Source organism: Anser brachyrhynchus, assembly GCF_964034855.1.
Source record: "Anser brachyrhynchus genome assembly, chromosome: Z".
Classification (NCBI taxonomy): domain Eukaryota; kingdom Metazoa; phylum Chordata; class Aves; order Anseriformes; family Anatidae; genus Anser; species Anser brachyrhynchus.
The window spans coordinates 14,734,727-14,754,420 of record NC_137697.1 but is presented as its reverse complement, the minus strand read 5'-3'; the positions used below and the strand labels follow the sequence as shown (position 1 = coordinate 14,754,420).

The window sequence follows — 19,694 nt, the reverse complement described above, 5'->3', positions numbered from 1 at the left end:
TAGGCTGCACCCATTCTTCTTTACCCTCAGGCCTCACTCATGGGAGTACAAAAATAATGAGGCCATCCGTCAGACATGCTCTTATCCCAGTCCACTTGCAATAACACACGCTCCCTCATACAGATGCTATTGTGAACTAAATCGATGAGTGCCACAGCTGCAACCCCACCATTCTGTGTTAAGCTGGGGACTGTACTGTGCCACCAGTGATGGTGGTGGAGGAAAGGCCATAGCCACCTCAGCCATTCACTTCTGGTAACCCTCTACCTCAAAGAGGCTTCAAGTGGCTGCAAGGGTTTGGCCAAATGCTGGAGAGTAAGCGTAGTACTGCTCTTTTAAAACATGCAGATGCATGAGTAGAAAGTGCAGAAAGAGCTCGAAAAACAGAGAAGTCGGAGGGTTGTACAGTTAGTTGAGTGCATCCAAGTGCACAAGTGAAAAAAAAAAAAAAAAAAAAAAAGCAACTTGAAAAGTATCTACCTAGAAAATATTTTGATTTTATGGAACAATGAACACAACAGGAGAAGAAAGAGGAATGAAAAACCGTTGTGAATGCAGGCTTTGACAGATATATCCATGTGGCTTGCAAAAGCTGTATGTAAAGTCGCAGGTATGATCTCAACTGCTTGAGAGTTCAGGAGAGACCCCTGCTAGCAGGCTGGCTTAGCAGGACAGATCAGGAGCTGTAAGTGGCTGTGGAGTCCTTCAGTAGGTTCAGAAGTCAGGATGAAAGTTTTCTCACACAACACTGCCAGAAGACCCCGTTTTGGAGCAGCATGGGCAAACTTAGATGAAAGAGTAGTAACAATGGTTTCTTGTTTGGCAACCAGAAACGCTTAATAACAGTGCATTCCTTTGAGCTTAAAACTCTCTTTTGGGGGCTAAACCTGCAAGAACAGAAGGAAAAGTAATTCATTGAGGTTCTTTTTCTGAATTAAATCAATATTTGTGGGACATCAAAGAGCTAAATTATTATTTTTAGAGCCAGCACAATGCTTGTACACAAAAAGCCTCTCCTCCAGGAGAATAGAGGAGCATTAAAGAAGGCAGTATCTAAAGCACTGCACTAGGAATCTGTTAGGCTGCATGTTTATCACTGTGTAAGTTTCAGCTTTCTCCACCCTACCCTCTCCTCAAACTCTACCCCACTAGCTTTTGTGTCCTCACCTCAGTTTCATACTGGTGACCTCACTGTACAAAACAGGGGTTGTATTATTTCCAATACCTCGAACTGAAAACAACAAAAGCACACAAACAGCTCTGTGGGCCAGAAGAACTGAGTGGGACCCAGAGGACACCAGGGTCACATGCAGTGTATGAACATGGCTCAGCAAGGCCCTGCTTTAGACCATTCTCCAGCTCTGCCTGCTTTGCAAAGTAGATGGAGCCTGACAAAAGGACAAGACAAAGCCGATCTACTCAGCCAATGACCACAGACAAGTGTGGGGAAAAGGTTACGTGAAAGTATTCGTGAGTGAAGAAGGATATCAGGCACAAACTGGGAAACTTTACGATGGTGGTGGTGATGATGACAACACTGATGATGAAGTGAGGCAGTGCCAGAAAAGAAATTATATGCCATTACCTCACATAATCTCTACATTTAACCTATTATTATTTATGAAAGATGGAAAAGAGGTAAGCAGCTGGTTGGGAACCAATACAGGTTTTGGATTTGTCTGTGTACATTGCTGTTTCGCAGCTCAATGAAATAAACTATAGTACACCATGCAAAAATCGCATCCATTTGACTTCTTTCTCAGACAAGATGTATCTTTTCCACTAGAGCTATGTAGATAAAGAACCTATATCAAATGAAACTGTAGCTAAAATATGGCCTCTCGTTTATGTCAAAGTTGGTTGATTTTATATCTTTAATCTTTCAGCTAGGGCAACAAGGCTGGACTTCTTGATAACTTGCACTAGGCAGAATAGTCTGAGAAAACAGAAGGGATATCATTAATCTGTTTTTAAAAAACAGTGAGTTATAATAGCTCTTTAATCTGAAAAGGATAGGTCCTGAGCTGGAATGAAGCAACTCAGTGAAGTGCCAGCCAAGTTCAGTGAACAGTGAAGAGTGTACATCATAACTTATCGTAATATTGCTATTTTGTGATCTGCAAGAAGACATTCATAGTGTTGGAAGTACTTGAGAGAGACAGCTATTTGTGATCAATAGGTGCATTTACTATACTTTTTTTCCCTTACTCTTTTTTCTTCTTTTGAACTTTATCTACTCGATTATTTCATTGTCCGTTCAGGACCTTCAGCCTATTAATTAAAAGCAGATATGATATCTTTCAGCACCAGAGTATTTTAGAACACACACTGGAGTGTGCATACCGCCAGCCTGTATTTATGAATGCAAACATGCAAGCTGTTAATGCCTGGGCAAATCCAGAAGTTTCTGTGATTGAGGAGAATATCTTGAGGCAAAGATTTAAAACTGTTTGTTTATAGACTTGGTAGGCATTTCAGGATTTGCCCAACCATTATTAAGTAGATTCCAATAAAAATGATTTATAGGTCAGGTAAATATCCTCCTTCATGATGACTTGGAATTATTTCAAGACACATGAAATTACTTTCAGACCTAAGTTATCTAGTGAACAAAATGAGTGCTTTCAAATCAGCCTCATTGGCCTTCAGAGCTGACTTCAGCTTCATCTTAGCAAGTGTCTGTGTCTTCAGGTTCTCAAAAGCCAAATCACAGATGAAATTGTTTTAGATATAGCTGCCATGTTTGCTTTGTAAGTGCTGCAAGCCTATTGAAAGCTGATTAACTTAGCATGCCAGGAAGTACTGAAGAAAACAATTTACGCAGTAAACTTACAAATATGGCAAGTTTTATCACCCACAAAGTAAAAGCAGGACAGAAAGAGCAAATCAAGATGTACAGAATGTGGATGTACAGGAATAAAAACACTTAAGATAGACCCACTCTGGTTCTCATGAGTATCTAGCAAATTCCAGTTTAATAAATGTTTGGATAAAGTAAATTGTTAACATAATGCACAGAAGAATTAGGAAATATTTCTGCATGTTAATGAATGTATGGTCAATCACAATTAACTTGCTAACAGACCTACCAGTAGTTCAGAAGCAAATTAACTGGATATGGCATGCCCTTAGCTGGTAGTAAACAAATTGGGAAATCAGAAACCAATGCTGGGAGAAAAACATAATAATGCACCTATAAACACCTTATTTATAAATACTGAAAATATATGCTAAAAATATGTTAAAAAAATCATGCAGCTGAACAAGCATAAAAGAAAGAAGCTCACAGATATCTACTGGCATTAGGTAAGGTGACCCTTGAGAAGGTGAGGTTCACATGACAACAAATGGCCTATTGACACTGGAATTTGTCTTTAGATATTGAGATCCTCAAGCTTAATGAATTCACGACAAAGGGAAAAGGTGAAGTTGGAAGGGTGAAAGATATACCTCCTGAGAGATAAGGTTATCTTGGCTTGGACTGTAAACCAAAGGCAAAGTAATTTTTATCGACCTGTTCTGGAAATTCACAAAGACTTTTCAGGATCTGCTTGTATTCCACACGTGACTCCAGTGATAACAGATAACAAGCCTTCAAGTGTATTGGTCTTTCCAGTAATCTTAACCTTGCTCAGCTGACTTAACCTGATTGAAAGACAAACCTGCATAACCCATCATCATGTATTCTTTTGTCACTGAACCTGAAGAAAGAGCACGTTTGAAATATGTTTAGTCAAAAGCCTGTGTAAATTGCAGTAGGTCACCCAAAAAGAAAACTACATGAGAAAATGCAGAAAAAAAATAGTGCTTGCTAACGGGTGCTACAGCTCACTTCTGAGGCCATGTTTTTTATATTTCAGATTTGATCTCCCACAGTGCTTTGAAATAAATGCTATGTCCTTTCTGATTTCAGGAGACCTGGATATCATTATAATTTGACAGCATCTTTGAAAAAATAATATTAAAATAAATAATTGATGATACCACACTGATGTCAGTTCTTAACAATGGAAATTCTCACAGAAGGTCATAGAATCCACGTCATAGTGCAAGAGTGTGTGGAGACTTTAAAACTGGGGCTGGTGCCCAGGGACCCTGTAGAATCACAAATGCTTTAGCGTTGACAGTTCATAAGGACCTGATTTCATTTTACTTTGCAGTCGTGTAAAAGAAGCACGTGTATTCTTTCCTGTTTCTCCAGCTCTAACTATTTCATGTATTTCTCACACAACCTAAATGTTAAGGGTGCCATTCATCTGATATGCTTTTGACATTTGCTTAAGGATGAAATGAGTTGTGAGCTAGTAGCATCTATTTTTCTCTTGACTTTATAAACAATAGCTCAGAAACTGGTAACTACAGTACAAATAAATATTTACTGCATAGTTTTGTTAGATAGATCCCATCTATGGATTTCTAAGTATAACTTGCTTTATTTGCAAGTACATACTTATCCTGAAATAAAGAGGATTACAAGCCTTGCAAAGCGATCTGTTTCTTCCAGGATCTCAGCCCAACACCAATGTCTTGTTCCAGGATAGAAACCCTGCCTCAGGAATTTCCCCTGGTCAGGAAAGATAATATAAAAGTGGCTTGTCCAGCTACCAAACATTTCCTTCTACAGGAAAGTAAAATGTCTTCTATTGAAGCAGTTACTGGATGTTATCTTGAACCATAATTAGTCACAGAAGTCATTAATTTACCCCAACAAGAATCTAAGAGAGAGAGTGAACTAGCTGAGCTCTACATTTTTATGTCTGCATAGTGACATACAGCACCAGTACTCACCAAGTTACTTCTGATGTGGCTGACATTCTGTGGTCATTTCTGAAGTGAATAAAATAGAATCTCTGGAAGAAAACCACCTGACAATCCTCTCATAACTTTACTATGTTATATATGTGTACACTAGATACTACTTGATAGGTTAGTCTGTGCAGAATATTTTATTTGGAGCTATAATGTACAGAAGGAAAATATTTTTCTCATAAAGGATTTGTAAAAAGATCAAAAATAACAAACCTCATGGTCCAAAGAGGCATACCCTGAGCAGATCCTGAAACTTGTTATTTTAATGTTTCTTGATATTAAAGTATCACCCTGGCTATGTCAGATATTCTGTCATTTCACACTCCATGTCATGTCCTGGGAACCCTAAAACCAGGCTACGACTGCTTTCTGACAGAACTACAGTTCTTATGCCAAATTTCTTCTGAACATATTTCTTAATTTATCAATTAAAATTTGTTTGAGCTGTCTCCATTAACCAAACACTTTGATCAGCTAGCAAGAGAGTGGACAACATGTACTGAAAGTTCAGCAGATGCCCAGCTAGCATTTCACACTCTCCCAACCTTGTGGCCCTTTTCCTTTTTTTCCTCTTCGCTAGTAAGTAATGTAGCTTTGTTTCAAAGGATTGCTGTCCTTTTGCTGATGTGCACAGGACACAGTCAAAACCAACTGCTGTGAGGTCCAGAGGTGAAGGGTACATTTCATCCACAATCTGATGTGTGTCAAATCTGGGATGTTTAGGGTTACCTCAGGTGTTGATTTGGGGTAAAATGGCTTCAATGATGCTATGCTGGTTTGCAACAGCTGAGGACGTGCCCCACTCTGGAGAAGCTGTTTGATCAGGGGGAACAATGAATCCATATCCTCTTGAAATAAAATCAATCTGGCAATATTCACAAGTCAATAAACAAGGTCTATCAGGAGGACCAGACGAACATCTTCTCAGTTCCAACCACAAATATATATTTGCCCAACTGGAACTAGCAGTGGGAGATCCTGATTTAATAGAACTTTCCAATTACAACACAAGACCAGTACACTGATTTGATCTTTTTTTCTGTGACTACCTCAGAAAGCATCTGGGCTTTTATTCCTGTGAGCTGTAGAAACGTCAGTCATGTCCTCAGCAGTGGTTTAAAAGACGCAGCTGGACCAAGAGCCCCAAGGTAGATATTGAAAGATGTCTTAAAGAGGGCTGCACAGACAAGGTCTTTTCACAAAAATTAATGTAAGCATGGCATTGTTTCATTTTGGACTCCCTTCATTTGGTAGTCCTTCAGTCTTTGATAGCTGCAGTAATGGAGAGAGGAGGGGAAAATAACTCCATGAAAATTCTTGTTGTTTTGAACAAGCCAGATAATGTATTTTTCCTGAGTTGTGAGCGTTCAGTGTCTCTTAAATCAGCATACAGAAAAAAATAACTCAATAGAGTCAGTGCTGACCCAGGGTGCTGGCAGTTCCTGTGCTGCAGCTCATGTGTGGGTGAAGCACAGCACAAACACCACAGCCCTGCATCTGCTTTGAGCCGGACGGTGAGCATTCCTTCCTCTCCCTCCTCCACCCAACTAGCTGATAAAAGGCATGTATAAAAGCTGTGGCAGAGATAACAAGTACTGAGGGAGTTGTAGCAGGTGTTGAGCATTAAAGTACCATCTGGGGATGTCTAATTCCAGCCAAAACAGTCTCCTCCGCAACTGCTCAGAAGGGTGGGATGGGAGAGTTATTCAAAGCAGGCAGACAGCAAGGAAAGCAGAAGCTCTGGCTCAAGCCTGGAGATTGTTACAGTAGCCAGAAAGGTTCTAATAACGCTGTTAATTACTAGGAAGCATTAATGCAAGTGCCAGCTCACATTCTTTCTCTAATAACTTTTGCTGATGTATCATGACATCTTGAAATTGCCCTTCACGCTGAAGGTGTTAGCCAGATTCCAGACACACGGTGCAAACCACATCAGCGGGGCAGGAAAAGTACCGACCCTCCCTATTTGAGGTTAAATTAAGCTAGCTGATTCCTCACCTTCCTCAGACAAAAGCTGTGAGTAACCGAGGCCACCACCATGTGTTGAAACTCCAGCATCTCTCAAAGACTACAGCACGGGGCTCAATAGGTCATAATCAACCTTCTGAAAGGCTTCCAAGAAACACATGGAAGTCAGGCCAGGCTTCCCATCTTCAATTTTGTTTGTCAAGTGTCCCCCGAGCCTGGCGTTATTAACTTATCTGTCCTCTGTATCAGCTGCAACTTCGAAGGGAATTTAGGGATTCTCCACTGTAAAATACAGCGACTGCTAAATGTGTTTTGAGCAATGATTAACTGAAACACATTTTATGGCTGTTTATGCTATGATAGCTTGGCTAGGGAAAACACCTGTGAACCCCATTAATATATGAAAGCACTTGACCTTGGAACTACTCCTTTGCTGGAAAAATAAGGGGAAATCAACCATACATTTTAAGGTATCTCACATGTTTAAACTGAAACATAGTGAAGATGTCAAATCAGACTTTAAATAACTATGAGGTGATGAGGCTCACTCTTTTCCAAGTTATTTTTAGCAATGTTATGTAGTTTTTAGTAGGCGAATAGATGTGTGCAGACAGTGAAACAGTAAGCAACCACTTAACACTTGTAGCTCACAAAGTTGATAATAAGTATTATGACCACAAATGAAACACACAGATAGAGACAAGAATGGTTAGCCTGTTTCAGAGGGTAGCTTGTGACTCATGCCACTGAGTCATATGGCAGAGGATTTAGCCAGCACAGAAGATGGGTGCCATGACCCCGGTGAATGCCATGCCTGACGGCACAGCTGGTCATTCATCTTGTTTCCTGCAGGCACCCAGAGCTGAGATGTCAAAAATAAAATAAGATACTCATTACATGTGTACCAGGAGTGAGATTAAAAAATATATTGTATACTTGCCTCAAATAAGCACACAACTCATGCTGATCTCAGTAGAAGAGAGAGCTCCAAGTACAAACGGTCAAAATTGCATCTTTCTCTTTCATGTTGGCTAGACACGTCTGAAGAGCAGAAGCAAATAAACAGTAAGCAGTAGGCAATGACTTTGGGCTTACCCATCTGGTTGAATCTGGGATAAATGCTTTGGGAGCTTCCACACTGACAGGAGATATCATCTCCTTCCCCGTAAAGACATGGCCTGCAAATGTTCATTTCTTAAACTGGCTGAGGTTATGTTTAATCATCAGTTCTTCTTTGTCCTCTTATGGATTTTACAGAATCAGTAAGTTTAGGTAAAACAAATAAAATTTTCTTTAATTATGTTCTCCTCACACACACTAGTTTTTATTTAATAAAAGAAAAAAAATCAGTATAAAGAGTATAGGGAAATTTTGTGTATAATTTCCTGCAATACACATTACTTTTGTTATTTGTAATTGCCATGTCTATAAAGCTGAGGGGGAAATAGTGCTATAGTATTATGAGCACAAAAACTTCAAGGCTATTGTATATTCTCGTTCTCATGTGGGTTGTATACTCAGGCCAGCAGCTAACAGTATGATTACATTGGTCATGTGGCAGCCAGAGGCCATATTTTTTCTTGGCAGCTTTTGTTATTAATTCTTATGATACTAGAAAAAGGTGGATGTGCTTTCTTGTAACTATGCAAGGATAAAACTCCAGTACTAAAAAATCTTTGTCTTCATATATTCTGAAACCATCACATGCTTTGCAAGATCCACATGCAGGCTGAAATTAGAGGCTTTGGATACAAATATCAGTATTACAAAAACAATACCCTGCTATTTCTAATTATGATGATTTTTATTATGGGTTTTTGTGATAGGAGCCAACTGCAAATGGAGTACTGTAAGGCTAACTTCCGTGCAGACAAGGGCTCTTGGTCAGCTCCTGCTTTTTTAAGCATGGTCTGTCTATTTAACACAATAACCCCTCAGCTCCTTTTGCATCATATCTAAGAGTTTTGGAAATGTTCCCTGTGACTGATAAATACTTCTTTAAACTAGATCCAAATACCAGTACCTAGGCTTCAAAATATTGGCCCCTCTCCATAGAAGTATGTTTTATCACAGATTATAGATGTTAGAAAATAAATGATGGAGAAGACGTATGATATCATCTTGTCTCTCCCTATGAATGCAGGGTGGTTCTCCACAATATATGTCAGACAGCTTTGTTCTTTCTAGTTTAAACGACTCTCAGGCTTTCATCAGACTCTTACAGCTTAATTTTTCTTACTACCATGACATCCATCCAGATATTCAGCCTACATTTTACTACACACAGTTTCATCCCAATATTTTGAATTGTTGTCCTTCCTCCTAAGTAATCAGGTAAGAAAAGAATCAGGATCTCTTTGTGTTAGCTATTAGTTAACTTACTTAGCTATTTTCTAGTAGTTTCTTTAAAATGATCTTTCTCATCACTTTTTTTTTCTTTTTTTTTTTTTTTTGGCTTTACTCTCTGTTCACTTCGTTTCTTCAGATTCAATAGGTACAATTGGACTTCGTTGAACTTGGTGATCTTAGAGGTCTTCTCCAACCTAAATGATCCTGACTGGTTATCATTTCAGTATCAATTGAATAGATACAGCTACTCCTATAAAAGTATGTCTGTTGTCTTTCTTTCTTTCTTTCTTTCTTTCTTTCTTTCTTTCTTTCTGTGCCTTTTTAAATGATTGGTTTAAAAAGCACTTCCATGTAACAGTCACGTTTGCACTCTCACATATCCTGCAGCATCCTGCTTCTGACCTTGGTCTCACACAGTCCCTTGTTCTCCAAAGCATTTTGCTTCATGCACCAACATACCCTTCAGAAAAAGTCTAGTGGGTAGGCTACCCTAATTAACAAGAAGTGTTATCTAACTAATCTCATTAGACACCATAATCCAGATTAAATTGTCCAGGAGACCAACATTTAATGGGATGAATAAAAACACGAATACAAAGAAAATCTGGATTTTAAATTGTTCTCAATAAATCCAGTTTTTTACATTTGAAGGATCTTCACAAATAGCATTACATAAAAAGAAATAGGAGACTTCACAACAGACTCATAGGTAAACACAGCATCCTATATACCCTCAGTGGCATCTCAAATAAATGTATTATATATTAGACATATCTCATTTGTACATATGTATTAGGTTAGTCACTATATACGAGTGTAGATGTTTATGTGAATGTGGGTATATATATACATACACACAGATATGTATATATATATATAACACATATGTTGTGTTATATTTTTGAGATGCTTAGCACCCAGGAGAGAAAAATACTGACTATAACATCACACTAGTTGCAACACTATCAGCTTTTGTGCAAGCAGAATTAAGGCTTGAGGAGTGCCGTATCCCATAAAACAACTGGTATGCCATATCCCTTCATCCCTTGCAGCTTTGGCTTTACTTGTCTTGGCATTGAGAACATATAGTTTCTACCACACGGTGGGTGGCCCAGTGACACCTGGGGGCATATTTGCTCCACCTCCGATAACAGCACTGTGAAACCCTGTCTTCCTTGCCCAAAGCAGAATGTGGCAGCAGATTGCACAAGAAAGGGCCTTACTGTAAACTTGAGTTTGCTGCTGTTTGCTAAGCAATTTTAAGTATGCTAAGCTTTCTAGCCTCTTTACAGTCTAAGAAAGAAGTTTATCTCCTCTCCTCTCTTGAGTACCCTCATTCTAGAGGAAAGCAAACCTGCTCCAAGGCACTTGAGAAGCCTTTCTGGAATAATGACAGATACTAATGGCAGGTGTTTTGTACTATAACCTATGGCTGCTGTTTTTCATTTGCTTTACTAATTACTGGCCTAAATTCATCACTGTCAAAACCTGATTGATTCATCAGCAAACCTTCCTAGATAAATCTATTCCCATGTTTAAGCAGCTGCTGAACCTGCTCTGTCTCAGCTCTAAATTGACCCTGTGGCCACCTGAGAAAATGCTCACAGAAATATCTGTATCCCTTTCCCTCTTTTGCAGAAGAATTTATTTCAGGAAGCTCTTCTCATAACTTCTCTCAATTTATTCCATTGCATGGTTCTCAATTGTAAAAATTAGGCAGAGAAAAATAGTTTGTTTCTACTGAAAAAAAAAAATCACCATCTTGCTGTTTTTCAGTGTTGCAGACTTCCACCAAACTCAAAGCATCTGTACTGGCTACCAGCTTAAGGAACATCTACGCAGAAGGAGCGTCACCCATAAAATGAGGAATACTGCAGAGAATAGCAATCACTGTTTCTGAAAGTACAAGATTTCTAGGTACAAAAATATTTAAACAAGTACTTTAGGATGGCATAGAAGCCAAAAGCTTTTGCAAGTCCAATAACCTGACAAACAGATGAGGAATAGATCCACTGATGACATTTACCCATGATCATGGAGGGACAACCTCCAGCACAGAAAGCCTTTGAAGCATGGCTAGCCAGTAATAGGATATACCACAGAAAGGTTTTTCTATATACGATCAGTTTCTACACCTGCTGCTCGCTGTTGCTGGAGAAACAACCCCAGAGGTGACAGCCTACTGGTCTCACAGATACCATAGGTCCTGTAGTCTCAGTATCTTTGAAGATAGCCATCATGCAATGTGGATGGGCCCTCAGGAAGCCCTTGCTCAGACAAGCCATCTTTCCAGACAAGTGCACAGACTTTTAGTAGCTTCAGCAATTGGGCTGTGTGTCTATGTTCACTGTCTTCATTTTAGACAACAGTTCCTGGCTGGATGGAGCTGTGTGGGTGAAGAGATTTCACAAGCCCCACCTGGGCTGAGTTACAAATCTGCCATGGATTAACCAGAGCTCGCTGCAGCCACGGGGTGGCTTGGAGAGACTGCACAGCTGCTCCCCGTGCATGTGACATGCAGCATGTGCCACATCCGAGGGGAAGGCCAGCCTCCTGTCCTCTCCCCACCATCCGCCAGTAAATCTCCTCCTGGATTAAGCAAGTTCAGTATAAGGTTGTCTGTTATCTGGCTTTATTTCATACAGATCTCCTTTGATTCTGTGTCTGAGCCCACCGCAATATTATTTTTGGTGAACCATAATCTGCTCCAGCTCCCAGTTAAAAGTTGGTAAGGATCCTATTGTATGTTTGTATAGATATATGTTGTGTGCCCATGTGTGTGTGATTTTCCAAAGGTAATTAGGCAAATGACTGTTAACTATTTGTTGTTCACTTTGAGTGGTAATCTAAGGGCCTGATGTATAACAAAATTAACTTGCTAAAATGCTTCATTGATGTGTAAAGCCACAGGCTTGCTTGCATAAATTCCTGCAAAGTCAGAGTTATCATAGAAGATTTATGTATACTTTTCACTTTTGGAAAAAAAAATATGAGAAAATAAAATTAAAAAAAAAAAGTAGATGACAGATGATATTTTAGAATGGCAGAACAATAAAGACCAGCTGAAATTTCTCATTCATCCATATTGAGACTCATGACATTTTCATGACTTGCAGACGTGACAATTTCATATTCATGTACTGTCAAACCAGTTGTGGATTGTAAACAACCTCACAAGTCGCAGCCAACACTGAAACAGAAACAAAATTTACAAAGGTCTTTCTTTACTATTCAGCCAACTTCAATGCTAACCGATGCGAAGTAAGCATGTTATTTTCTCTGTTTAAAAATATCCGTGCCTATTCCATAAGACTCTCTATTTCTAGTAGCGAAGGTGCTTGCTATGTTTACAGCCACACAGCCCTAACCCTTCCTGATAATAACTCACAGCTTGAGACTTATGGACTCCAGTTAGGAAAGGCTGCTGCCTGTAAGCACTTCCCTTTAGCCATTGCCCTTCTGCTGCTGGGCGCTGCAGTGCCACCCCAAAACCGACTGTGTGAGAGAGGGTTGCCAGAGTTTGGCACAACCCAGGGGCTGCAGAATGCACCTCTGCATTGCCTGGGGGAGACGAGTGCTCGCTTTCCTCTTAATAATTCACTGCTGCTTGAACGCATCTCGGCTAGCAAAAGTGCAAATAAAGAAAGAAAAAAAAAAACCACACACATAATTTATTAACTCCCAGGCAGACGCCCAGGACAAGGAAGATCCCGGAGGCATGGGACCTTCCTGGGAGCTTGTGGAGTGCCTGCAGAGAGCCTCGCCAGCTGCAGGACCACACCACCGCCCACCAGCATGGACCGTCCCTGACCCCAGCTGGCAGCCCATGCGCCTGCAGCTGCAGCTCGCCCAGGCCAGGCCAGGCCACCATCGCCGTCGCTGGTGATTTCTGCCATGAAAGCTGTCTTCTCAGACAGACACCTGCAGCAAAGACACTTCCCTACCAGCCACATCTCCAAATAAGCTGTGATGCCTGCTCGTGTCTGGTGGGGGGCCATTGTCAAAGGGACCACACTTTCATCTTTTGCCTTAACTTCACTCTTTTCTAAGATTTTGTAAATTGAAGCCTGCCAAACCAGACTGAAAAAAAATTAAAAAAAATAAAAAAAATAAAAAATATCAGATCAGAAGAGCAGCAGTTGTGCCAGGAAGTTCTGCGCGGGTTTGATCTTTGGCGAGGCAGCCTGGCGCGGCCCGGCAGGGTGGGGAGGAAGCTGTGTGGTTTGCTTGTCACCTACTGTGTGCCACAGCAAACCGAGCACAACGCCCAGCCGTGCTCCTCTGCATGGCTGCTGCCTCCCCCCAGCACCCAGCTCTGCACCACCTGGGGCCACGCTGTGCCACTGCAAGGCCCCATTTTGTGCCGTGGTTATGCCCTGCTGGCACCCTCCAGTGTTCGGAGCAGTGCAAAACTGTGTTGGTTATGCAGTGGTAGCTTTTCACTGGATTATTTTGTTGTCACCCCCTGGGATAAAATGGGAAAGCCACAGCCCTGCATCTGGACTTGTGTTGGTGGAGCCGTGTATCCTTGAGCGAGCCGTAAAGGAGCAGCCCTGGCCGGTTTCTGAGCAGCAATTCTTCCAGTTTTAGCTGAGCTGCACTTGCTGGAGGTACCTTTGGCACCTCATCTCTTCTGCTCTCCTGTTCCCATTCCTCCCACAGCCATGTGGAGTCAAGAAGAAACTTACCTTTTCCAGGAGAAATGGCCTAAAATTTCTGTGCTGCACACTGAGATCACACAGCACCTGCTCAGCTCGCATCTTGCTGCACTCTGCCCACTGCATGGGACTATTTAGGAAAAAACATTTACAGTGCTTAATCTGTGAATTGCCAACATACCTGGAGGTTTCAATTATATTCGCAGAGGAAATGTTCCTATTGGTTCTTATTTTCTCCATGTACATGTGTGGATATAGTGGACAGACATCCAAGCTGAAAAATTTGTGAGCGCACTAGCATGGAGCTGAGCCCGAGCTGACAAACCGGGCCTGACTTTCTGTCAGAGCACGAATCGAGCAAGTTCATGCCTGCCCATCGTAAGCAGAACAAATGAGCACAAGTTTTCAAGTAATCCCGATGAGTTTGCAGTTTCTCTTGCCAGTTGAAGTACCCACACAGCTTAAGGCCACACTTTGGCCTGCTTGGAATGGTTTTGTAATCTCAGGAAGGGTCCTCTGAGACTCAAAAATTACATAAAAGCCACTTCTCGGTAGCAAAAAAAAAGGTAGCAAAAAAAAAGGTTCCTACGTGTCTGTTGCACAGCAACAGCAGAGATCACAGTAAGAAATGAGCAAATTTTACAACAGCCGTACTGCAAACATCCTTTCAAACATTTAAAATCAGTGAAGTTATATGTGCAGATCTTTTCCTTTCTATGAATTTTATTACCATTATTTGTTCCACTTCCACACTGCCAGTAAGTTGGAGGAGCAGAGTCCCTGAGCCTGAAAAGTCCGGTGGTCTCAAACAGGGTTTCAGGATGGGTTTCAGCCCTGCCTGACACAACAAGGACCCCGTGCTTGCTGAGTACCACCATCATTTCACAATAAATACAGCATCTACTGTACAGGTGGAGAGGGGTCCATGAAGAGTCTTGTAAGTCTGGGAACTATCCTGGCTGCATCGAGGCCCTACTAAGTGCTACTGCAAACTGGAGTCCGGCTGGGTTGCTGGTATGATGTTCTTTCAACACCTCTAATAGTGTAAGTCTTCAAAAGGATATTGTTGTTTTGCCAAACGAGCTTGGTTTTCTTCTGAATTTACTTCTGATGCTGTGGCGTAAATGCTTACCTTCACATTCTGACAGTAGTGCTCTAGGTAAATCAAGATACCAGCTAACTGTTTGCATTTCTGTTTGAGTTTCATTGGCACATGGTTAAATTGCCTCTTCTGTTTAAGTGTAATAACACCAAACTTCAGACCTGTGTGCTTCATTGCTACTAATGCACTTATCAACTTGCAAGCTTAAATAAGGCTCACAATCTGGGATGAGATAACAACAGGAGTCTCAGGTATGTAAAGAATTCAAGACTAAGCCCTTCATGCCACAGTTTGCAGTTTGTATGTCACAAATACCTCTTTTCTTTTCTTTTTTTTTTCCTTTTCTTTTTTCTTTTCTTTTCTTTTCTTTTCTTTTCTTTTCTTTTCTTTTCTTTTCTTTTCTTTTCTTTTCTTTTCTTTTCTTTTCTTTTCTTTTCTTTTCTTTTCTTTTCTTTTCTTTTCTTTTCTTTTCTTTTCTTTTCTTTTCTTTTCTTTTCTTTTCTTTTCTTTTCTTTTTTCTTTTCTTTTCTTTTCTTTTCTTTTCTTTTCTTTTCTTTTCTTTTCTTTTCTTTTCTTTTCTTTTCTTTTCTTTTCTTTTCTTTTCTTTTCTTTTCTTTTCTTTTCTTTTCTTTTCTTTTCTTTTCTTTTCTTTTCTTTTCTTTTCTTTTCCTTTTCTTTTCTTTTCTCTTCTCTTTTCTTTTCTCTTTTCTTTTTCTTTTCTTTTCTTTTCTTTTCTTTTCTTTTCTTTTCTTTTCTTTTCTTTTCTTTTCTTTTCTTTTCTTTTCTTTTCTTTTCTTTTCTTTTCTTTTCTTTTCTTTTCTTTTCTTTTCTTTTCTTTTCTTTTCTTTTCTTTTCTTTTCTTTTCTTTTCTTTTCTTTTCTCTTCTCTTCTCTTCTCTTCTCTTCTCTTCTCTTCTCTTCTTTTCTTTTCTTTTCTTTTCTTTTTTCTTTTCTTTTTTCTTTTCTTACTTTTCTTTTCTCTTTTCTTTTTTCTTTTCTTTTCTTTTTTCTTTTCTTACTTTTCTTTTCTCTTTTTTCTTTTCTTTTCTTTTCTTTTCTTTTCTTTTCTTTTCTTTTCTTTTCTTTTCTTTTCTTTTCTTTTCTTTTCTTTTCTTTTCTTTTCTTTTCTTTTCTTTTCTTTTCTTTTCTTTTCTTTTCTTTTCTTTTCTTTTCTTTTCTTTTCTTTTCTTTTCTTTTCTTTTCTTCTTTTATTTTCTGTTTTCTATTTTCTATTTTCTATTTTCTATTTTATTTTCAATTACATTACTCTTTTTTCTTTTCATTACTCTTTTTTCTTTTTTTCCAGCAACCTCTTCACTTTTCCCATGTATAAATCTGATTTGCCACCAGTTGTAGTTATGCCTTCACAACTCCCCCATTATTCCATTGTGCCCCTTCATAACTTTCCTGAAGCGTGACACACAAGCAGCGAGGTGATGAGATGTCTGGGGAAGAGCTGGAAGCAAATTCTGGGTTTTCACTGGAGGACCCCGCATCCCAAAAACATGTAGTTACTCTGCCACAGAAACACCCACCAATATATGAAACTGAAATCATTAGAAAGAACACAATGTAAAGTTATGGTTGTGGTATATGATCTTGTTATTGTCCTTTGGTTTCTGCATTAAGAGGCAGAGAAAGGGATTAAAAGAAACAAGACTAAATAAAACAGTGTGGGCTTCCATGGCTTGCTACAGAGAGAAGAGGAGGCAAGGCTGGCTGGTATCTTTATGTTGTAAAGAGAAATGAGGAACAGAGGGGATTCATGTGAAACAATAGCACTATGAGAGGAAAAAAAAATAGATTCCTACTGTTTCTACAAGAAAAGCTAATTGGGCTGGGTGTTTTATATTTGCCTTTCACATAATATTAAAGTGCCCACAAACAGGTAATGACCCGGCTCCCCTCTGAACCGAATTCTGACTGGAAGTTCCTGTTTTCTGTGCAGTTTCACCTGCCTGCATTTGTTACACTGCCACGTAGCGTTCCCCTGCACAGTGCAGACACAACCACTGCCACAGCAGGCAGCACTCCCAAAGCAGTGAACGCTGTTCTTGCCAGCCCAGCTGTCCTGTCTTACAGCAAAACTACTACAGAAAGCACACAGCAGCAGAAAGGTGTGAATAGCCTCGCAGCGAGGATCAGGAATCAATCCACTGGGTATTATTGCTCCAAATACTGTAAGGAAGACGAGCTGACTTGGCTGTCCCAGCAAGCCTGTGGCAGTGGACAGGAGTTCCCAATGTGTACATCCCCACCTGCTGGGATGGAGGCAGCCCCACCAGCTTCTCCTGGGGCAATGCTGACCTCCTCCCTTTGCCTTCTAACTATACAGACACAGATACACCTGCCAGAGTGATTTGTCCTTTTGATGCACGCTTCCCAAAGCTGCTTTCAACCCACTTGTATTGAATTTACCTCTAAATGACAATTTTCCTGATTTAAAATAGAGTTTTGGAGTTGTATATGTTAAAAACATGTTAAGCTTTTCATGTATGTTAGCAATGAAACTTTACTATCACAAGGGTTTATAGAGAGGCTCTCAAAGCTTACCATTCGCAGATGATTAGTCATGCTCTGTACTGCTGTTTGATATCTGGAATGGAACTTCGTTAATTTGCAGGAATTCTTAATGCACAGCATAATGTCAGAGATTACTGCTTTCCCACAAACGAATTTTTCTTCCTTTGTTTAAAAGAATTTAATAGAAAAACAATGCAAGCCTCTCCATTTAGAGCTGTTTCTGCTGGTTCAAAGAGCCAAGTATTAATCAGACCCCACCACCTACTGGAACCCTGCAAAATTACAGGGCTGCTTTAGAGGCTGCATTCAGCAGGACCCTGGGCTGAAAAATGCCGGAGACCAGAACAGAGCTCAGAGGAACCACTACACGCTTGTCTTGCAGTTCACCATAAAGCTGCTGGCAAGTGCCATTTAGACACTGCAGTGACTGAGGTAGATGAATGTTTGATCTGATCTGGAGCAGACACCTTCCTTTTTCCTTATGTTATCTTCTAGAGCAAGCAATAATGGAATACATAACAGCAATGATAATGATGATGATGATGATGATGATGATGGCGGTGGTGGTAATAATAGTAATAATAATAACAATACAAAGGCTTGAACACAAATTTCCCTCTAGCTGTGTAATCCACTCCACACTCCCCAGTTCCAGCTCCATGGTGCCACTAACACAGATGTGCTCCCTGGGCAGACACACATGTACTTTGGCTCTCCTGCCTTGACAGGTGTCCACACCCACCCCTTTTGCTGCTCTGCATGCGCATCTGGCTGGCCCGCTTCCCTGTCTCTTAAAACTGGCCTTACACCACACCAGAGGCACTGAATGCAGTTTCAGACCTGAAAATACCACAAGGAAGTCTTTGGAAGGTAAAGAGAGAGATCCTGTACTTTTTGTTCAGTGTTCCTCAGCTGCTTCCAACACTGGAAAAAGTCTTCAGAAGACATCTCTGTCAGCTGATAAAATTTAGTCAGTGTGATGGGTAATTTTACTGAAAAATTTCGGAATGTTCCACTGTATCTGAATTGAACGTTCAGAATTGGAGCTTCCATAAAGTCCAACACACATTCGGTGTTCACAGCCTGTTTAATCTGTCTCCATCCACTCTGGTGCCAACGGGCTTTGTCTGAAGATTCAGGCTTGGCTGATGGTCATCTGAGCAGACTACTGCTGGAGTAATATTCAAGAACTGTGTTGATGTCTTATTACCACTGAATATGAACGTAGGTCCCAGGTTCTGTCAAAATTCAGATTTCAATTCAATTTGATTTTCAAATAAGACTCTCTGGGGTTGTTCAGCCTGGAGAAGAGAATACCCCAGGAAGACCTTACAGTGGCCTTCCGGTGCCTAAAGGGGCCTACGGGAAAGCTGGGGCGGGACTCTTTGTCAGGGGGTGGCGTGATAGGACAAGGGGGAATGCCTTTAAACTAACAGAGGGTAGATTTAGATTAGATATAAGAAAGAAATTTTTTACTGTGACGGTGGTGAGGCCCTGGCACAGGCTGCCCAGAGAAGCTGTGGATGCCCCATCCCTGGAGGTGCTCAAGGCCAGGCTGGATGGGGCTCTGGGCAACCTGGTCTGGTGGGAGGTGTGCCTGCCCATGGCAAGGGGGTGGAACTGGGTGGTCTTTAAGGTCCCTTCCAACACAAACTATAAGAGAGACAGCTACTAAATGGTAAGGGTGACAAACTCACTGGAGACTTCCCGCTCCTTCCAATACCCAACACTTGGAGCAAAAATAAAAATTTGCTTTAGTTCATTGCACACAGATTATCATTTGGAAAAACAATACTAATAGATACAGTTACTGCTTGACAGTCTACTATAATTGCAGAACAGTCTCTCAGGTGTGATTTGCTTTTTGCTAAATTTGCCTCAGAGGATGCTAGTGATATCTCAAACAATAGCACCATTGGAGCCACCCTCATTCCATTGAAGTCAAAGGCAAAAATTCATATTGACTTAGCAGAGGATGTATTTAGCCTTATAAAGCAGGGAAGCAAGTAGAACAAACAGTCTGTCTTACATTTCCTGTGGGAAGCTCTAAGTTGTAGCTGTGACATGTTCTCCATTCCCTAGTCACGGTTTTATCTGGTCATTGCAAGAGAGATTGTGCTCATTTGGCTGGGCCCTGGATCAGTCCCCACAAGGAAGCACAACCCAATCCAAATCCAAAATCCAATCAGGAGTCAGTTTATGTACAGCATGGTACTTGAAATAATTTATAATCAAATTACTATTAATATAATTAAATCATTATCATTTAATAGGAGCTGAAAGTGA

The 19,694-nt window shown here is 40.4% G+C and overlaps 1 long non-coding RNA gene across 1 annotated transcript; it reads right to left on the bottom strand.

The window, feature by feature from the left end:
* Window positions 1-4,284: 4,284 nt before the first annotated feature.
* LOC308185913 lies at window positions 4,285-19,570 on the bottom strand. Its single transcript, XR_013943817.1, has 2 exons — window positions 17,439-19,570; window positions 4,285-7,818 (listed from the first exon to the last, which is right to left on the bottom strand). It is a non-coding gene; the product is annotated as an uncharacterized lncRNA (long non-coding RNA).
* Between the last annotated feature and the right edge of the window lie 124 nt (window positions 19,571-19,694).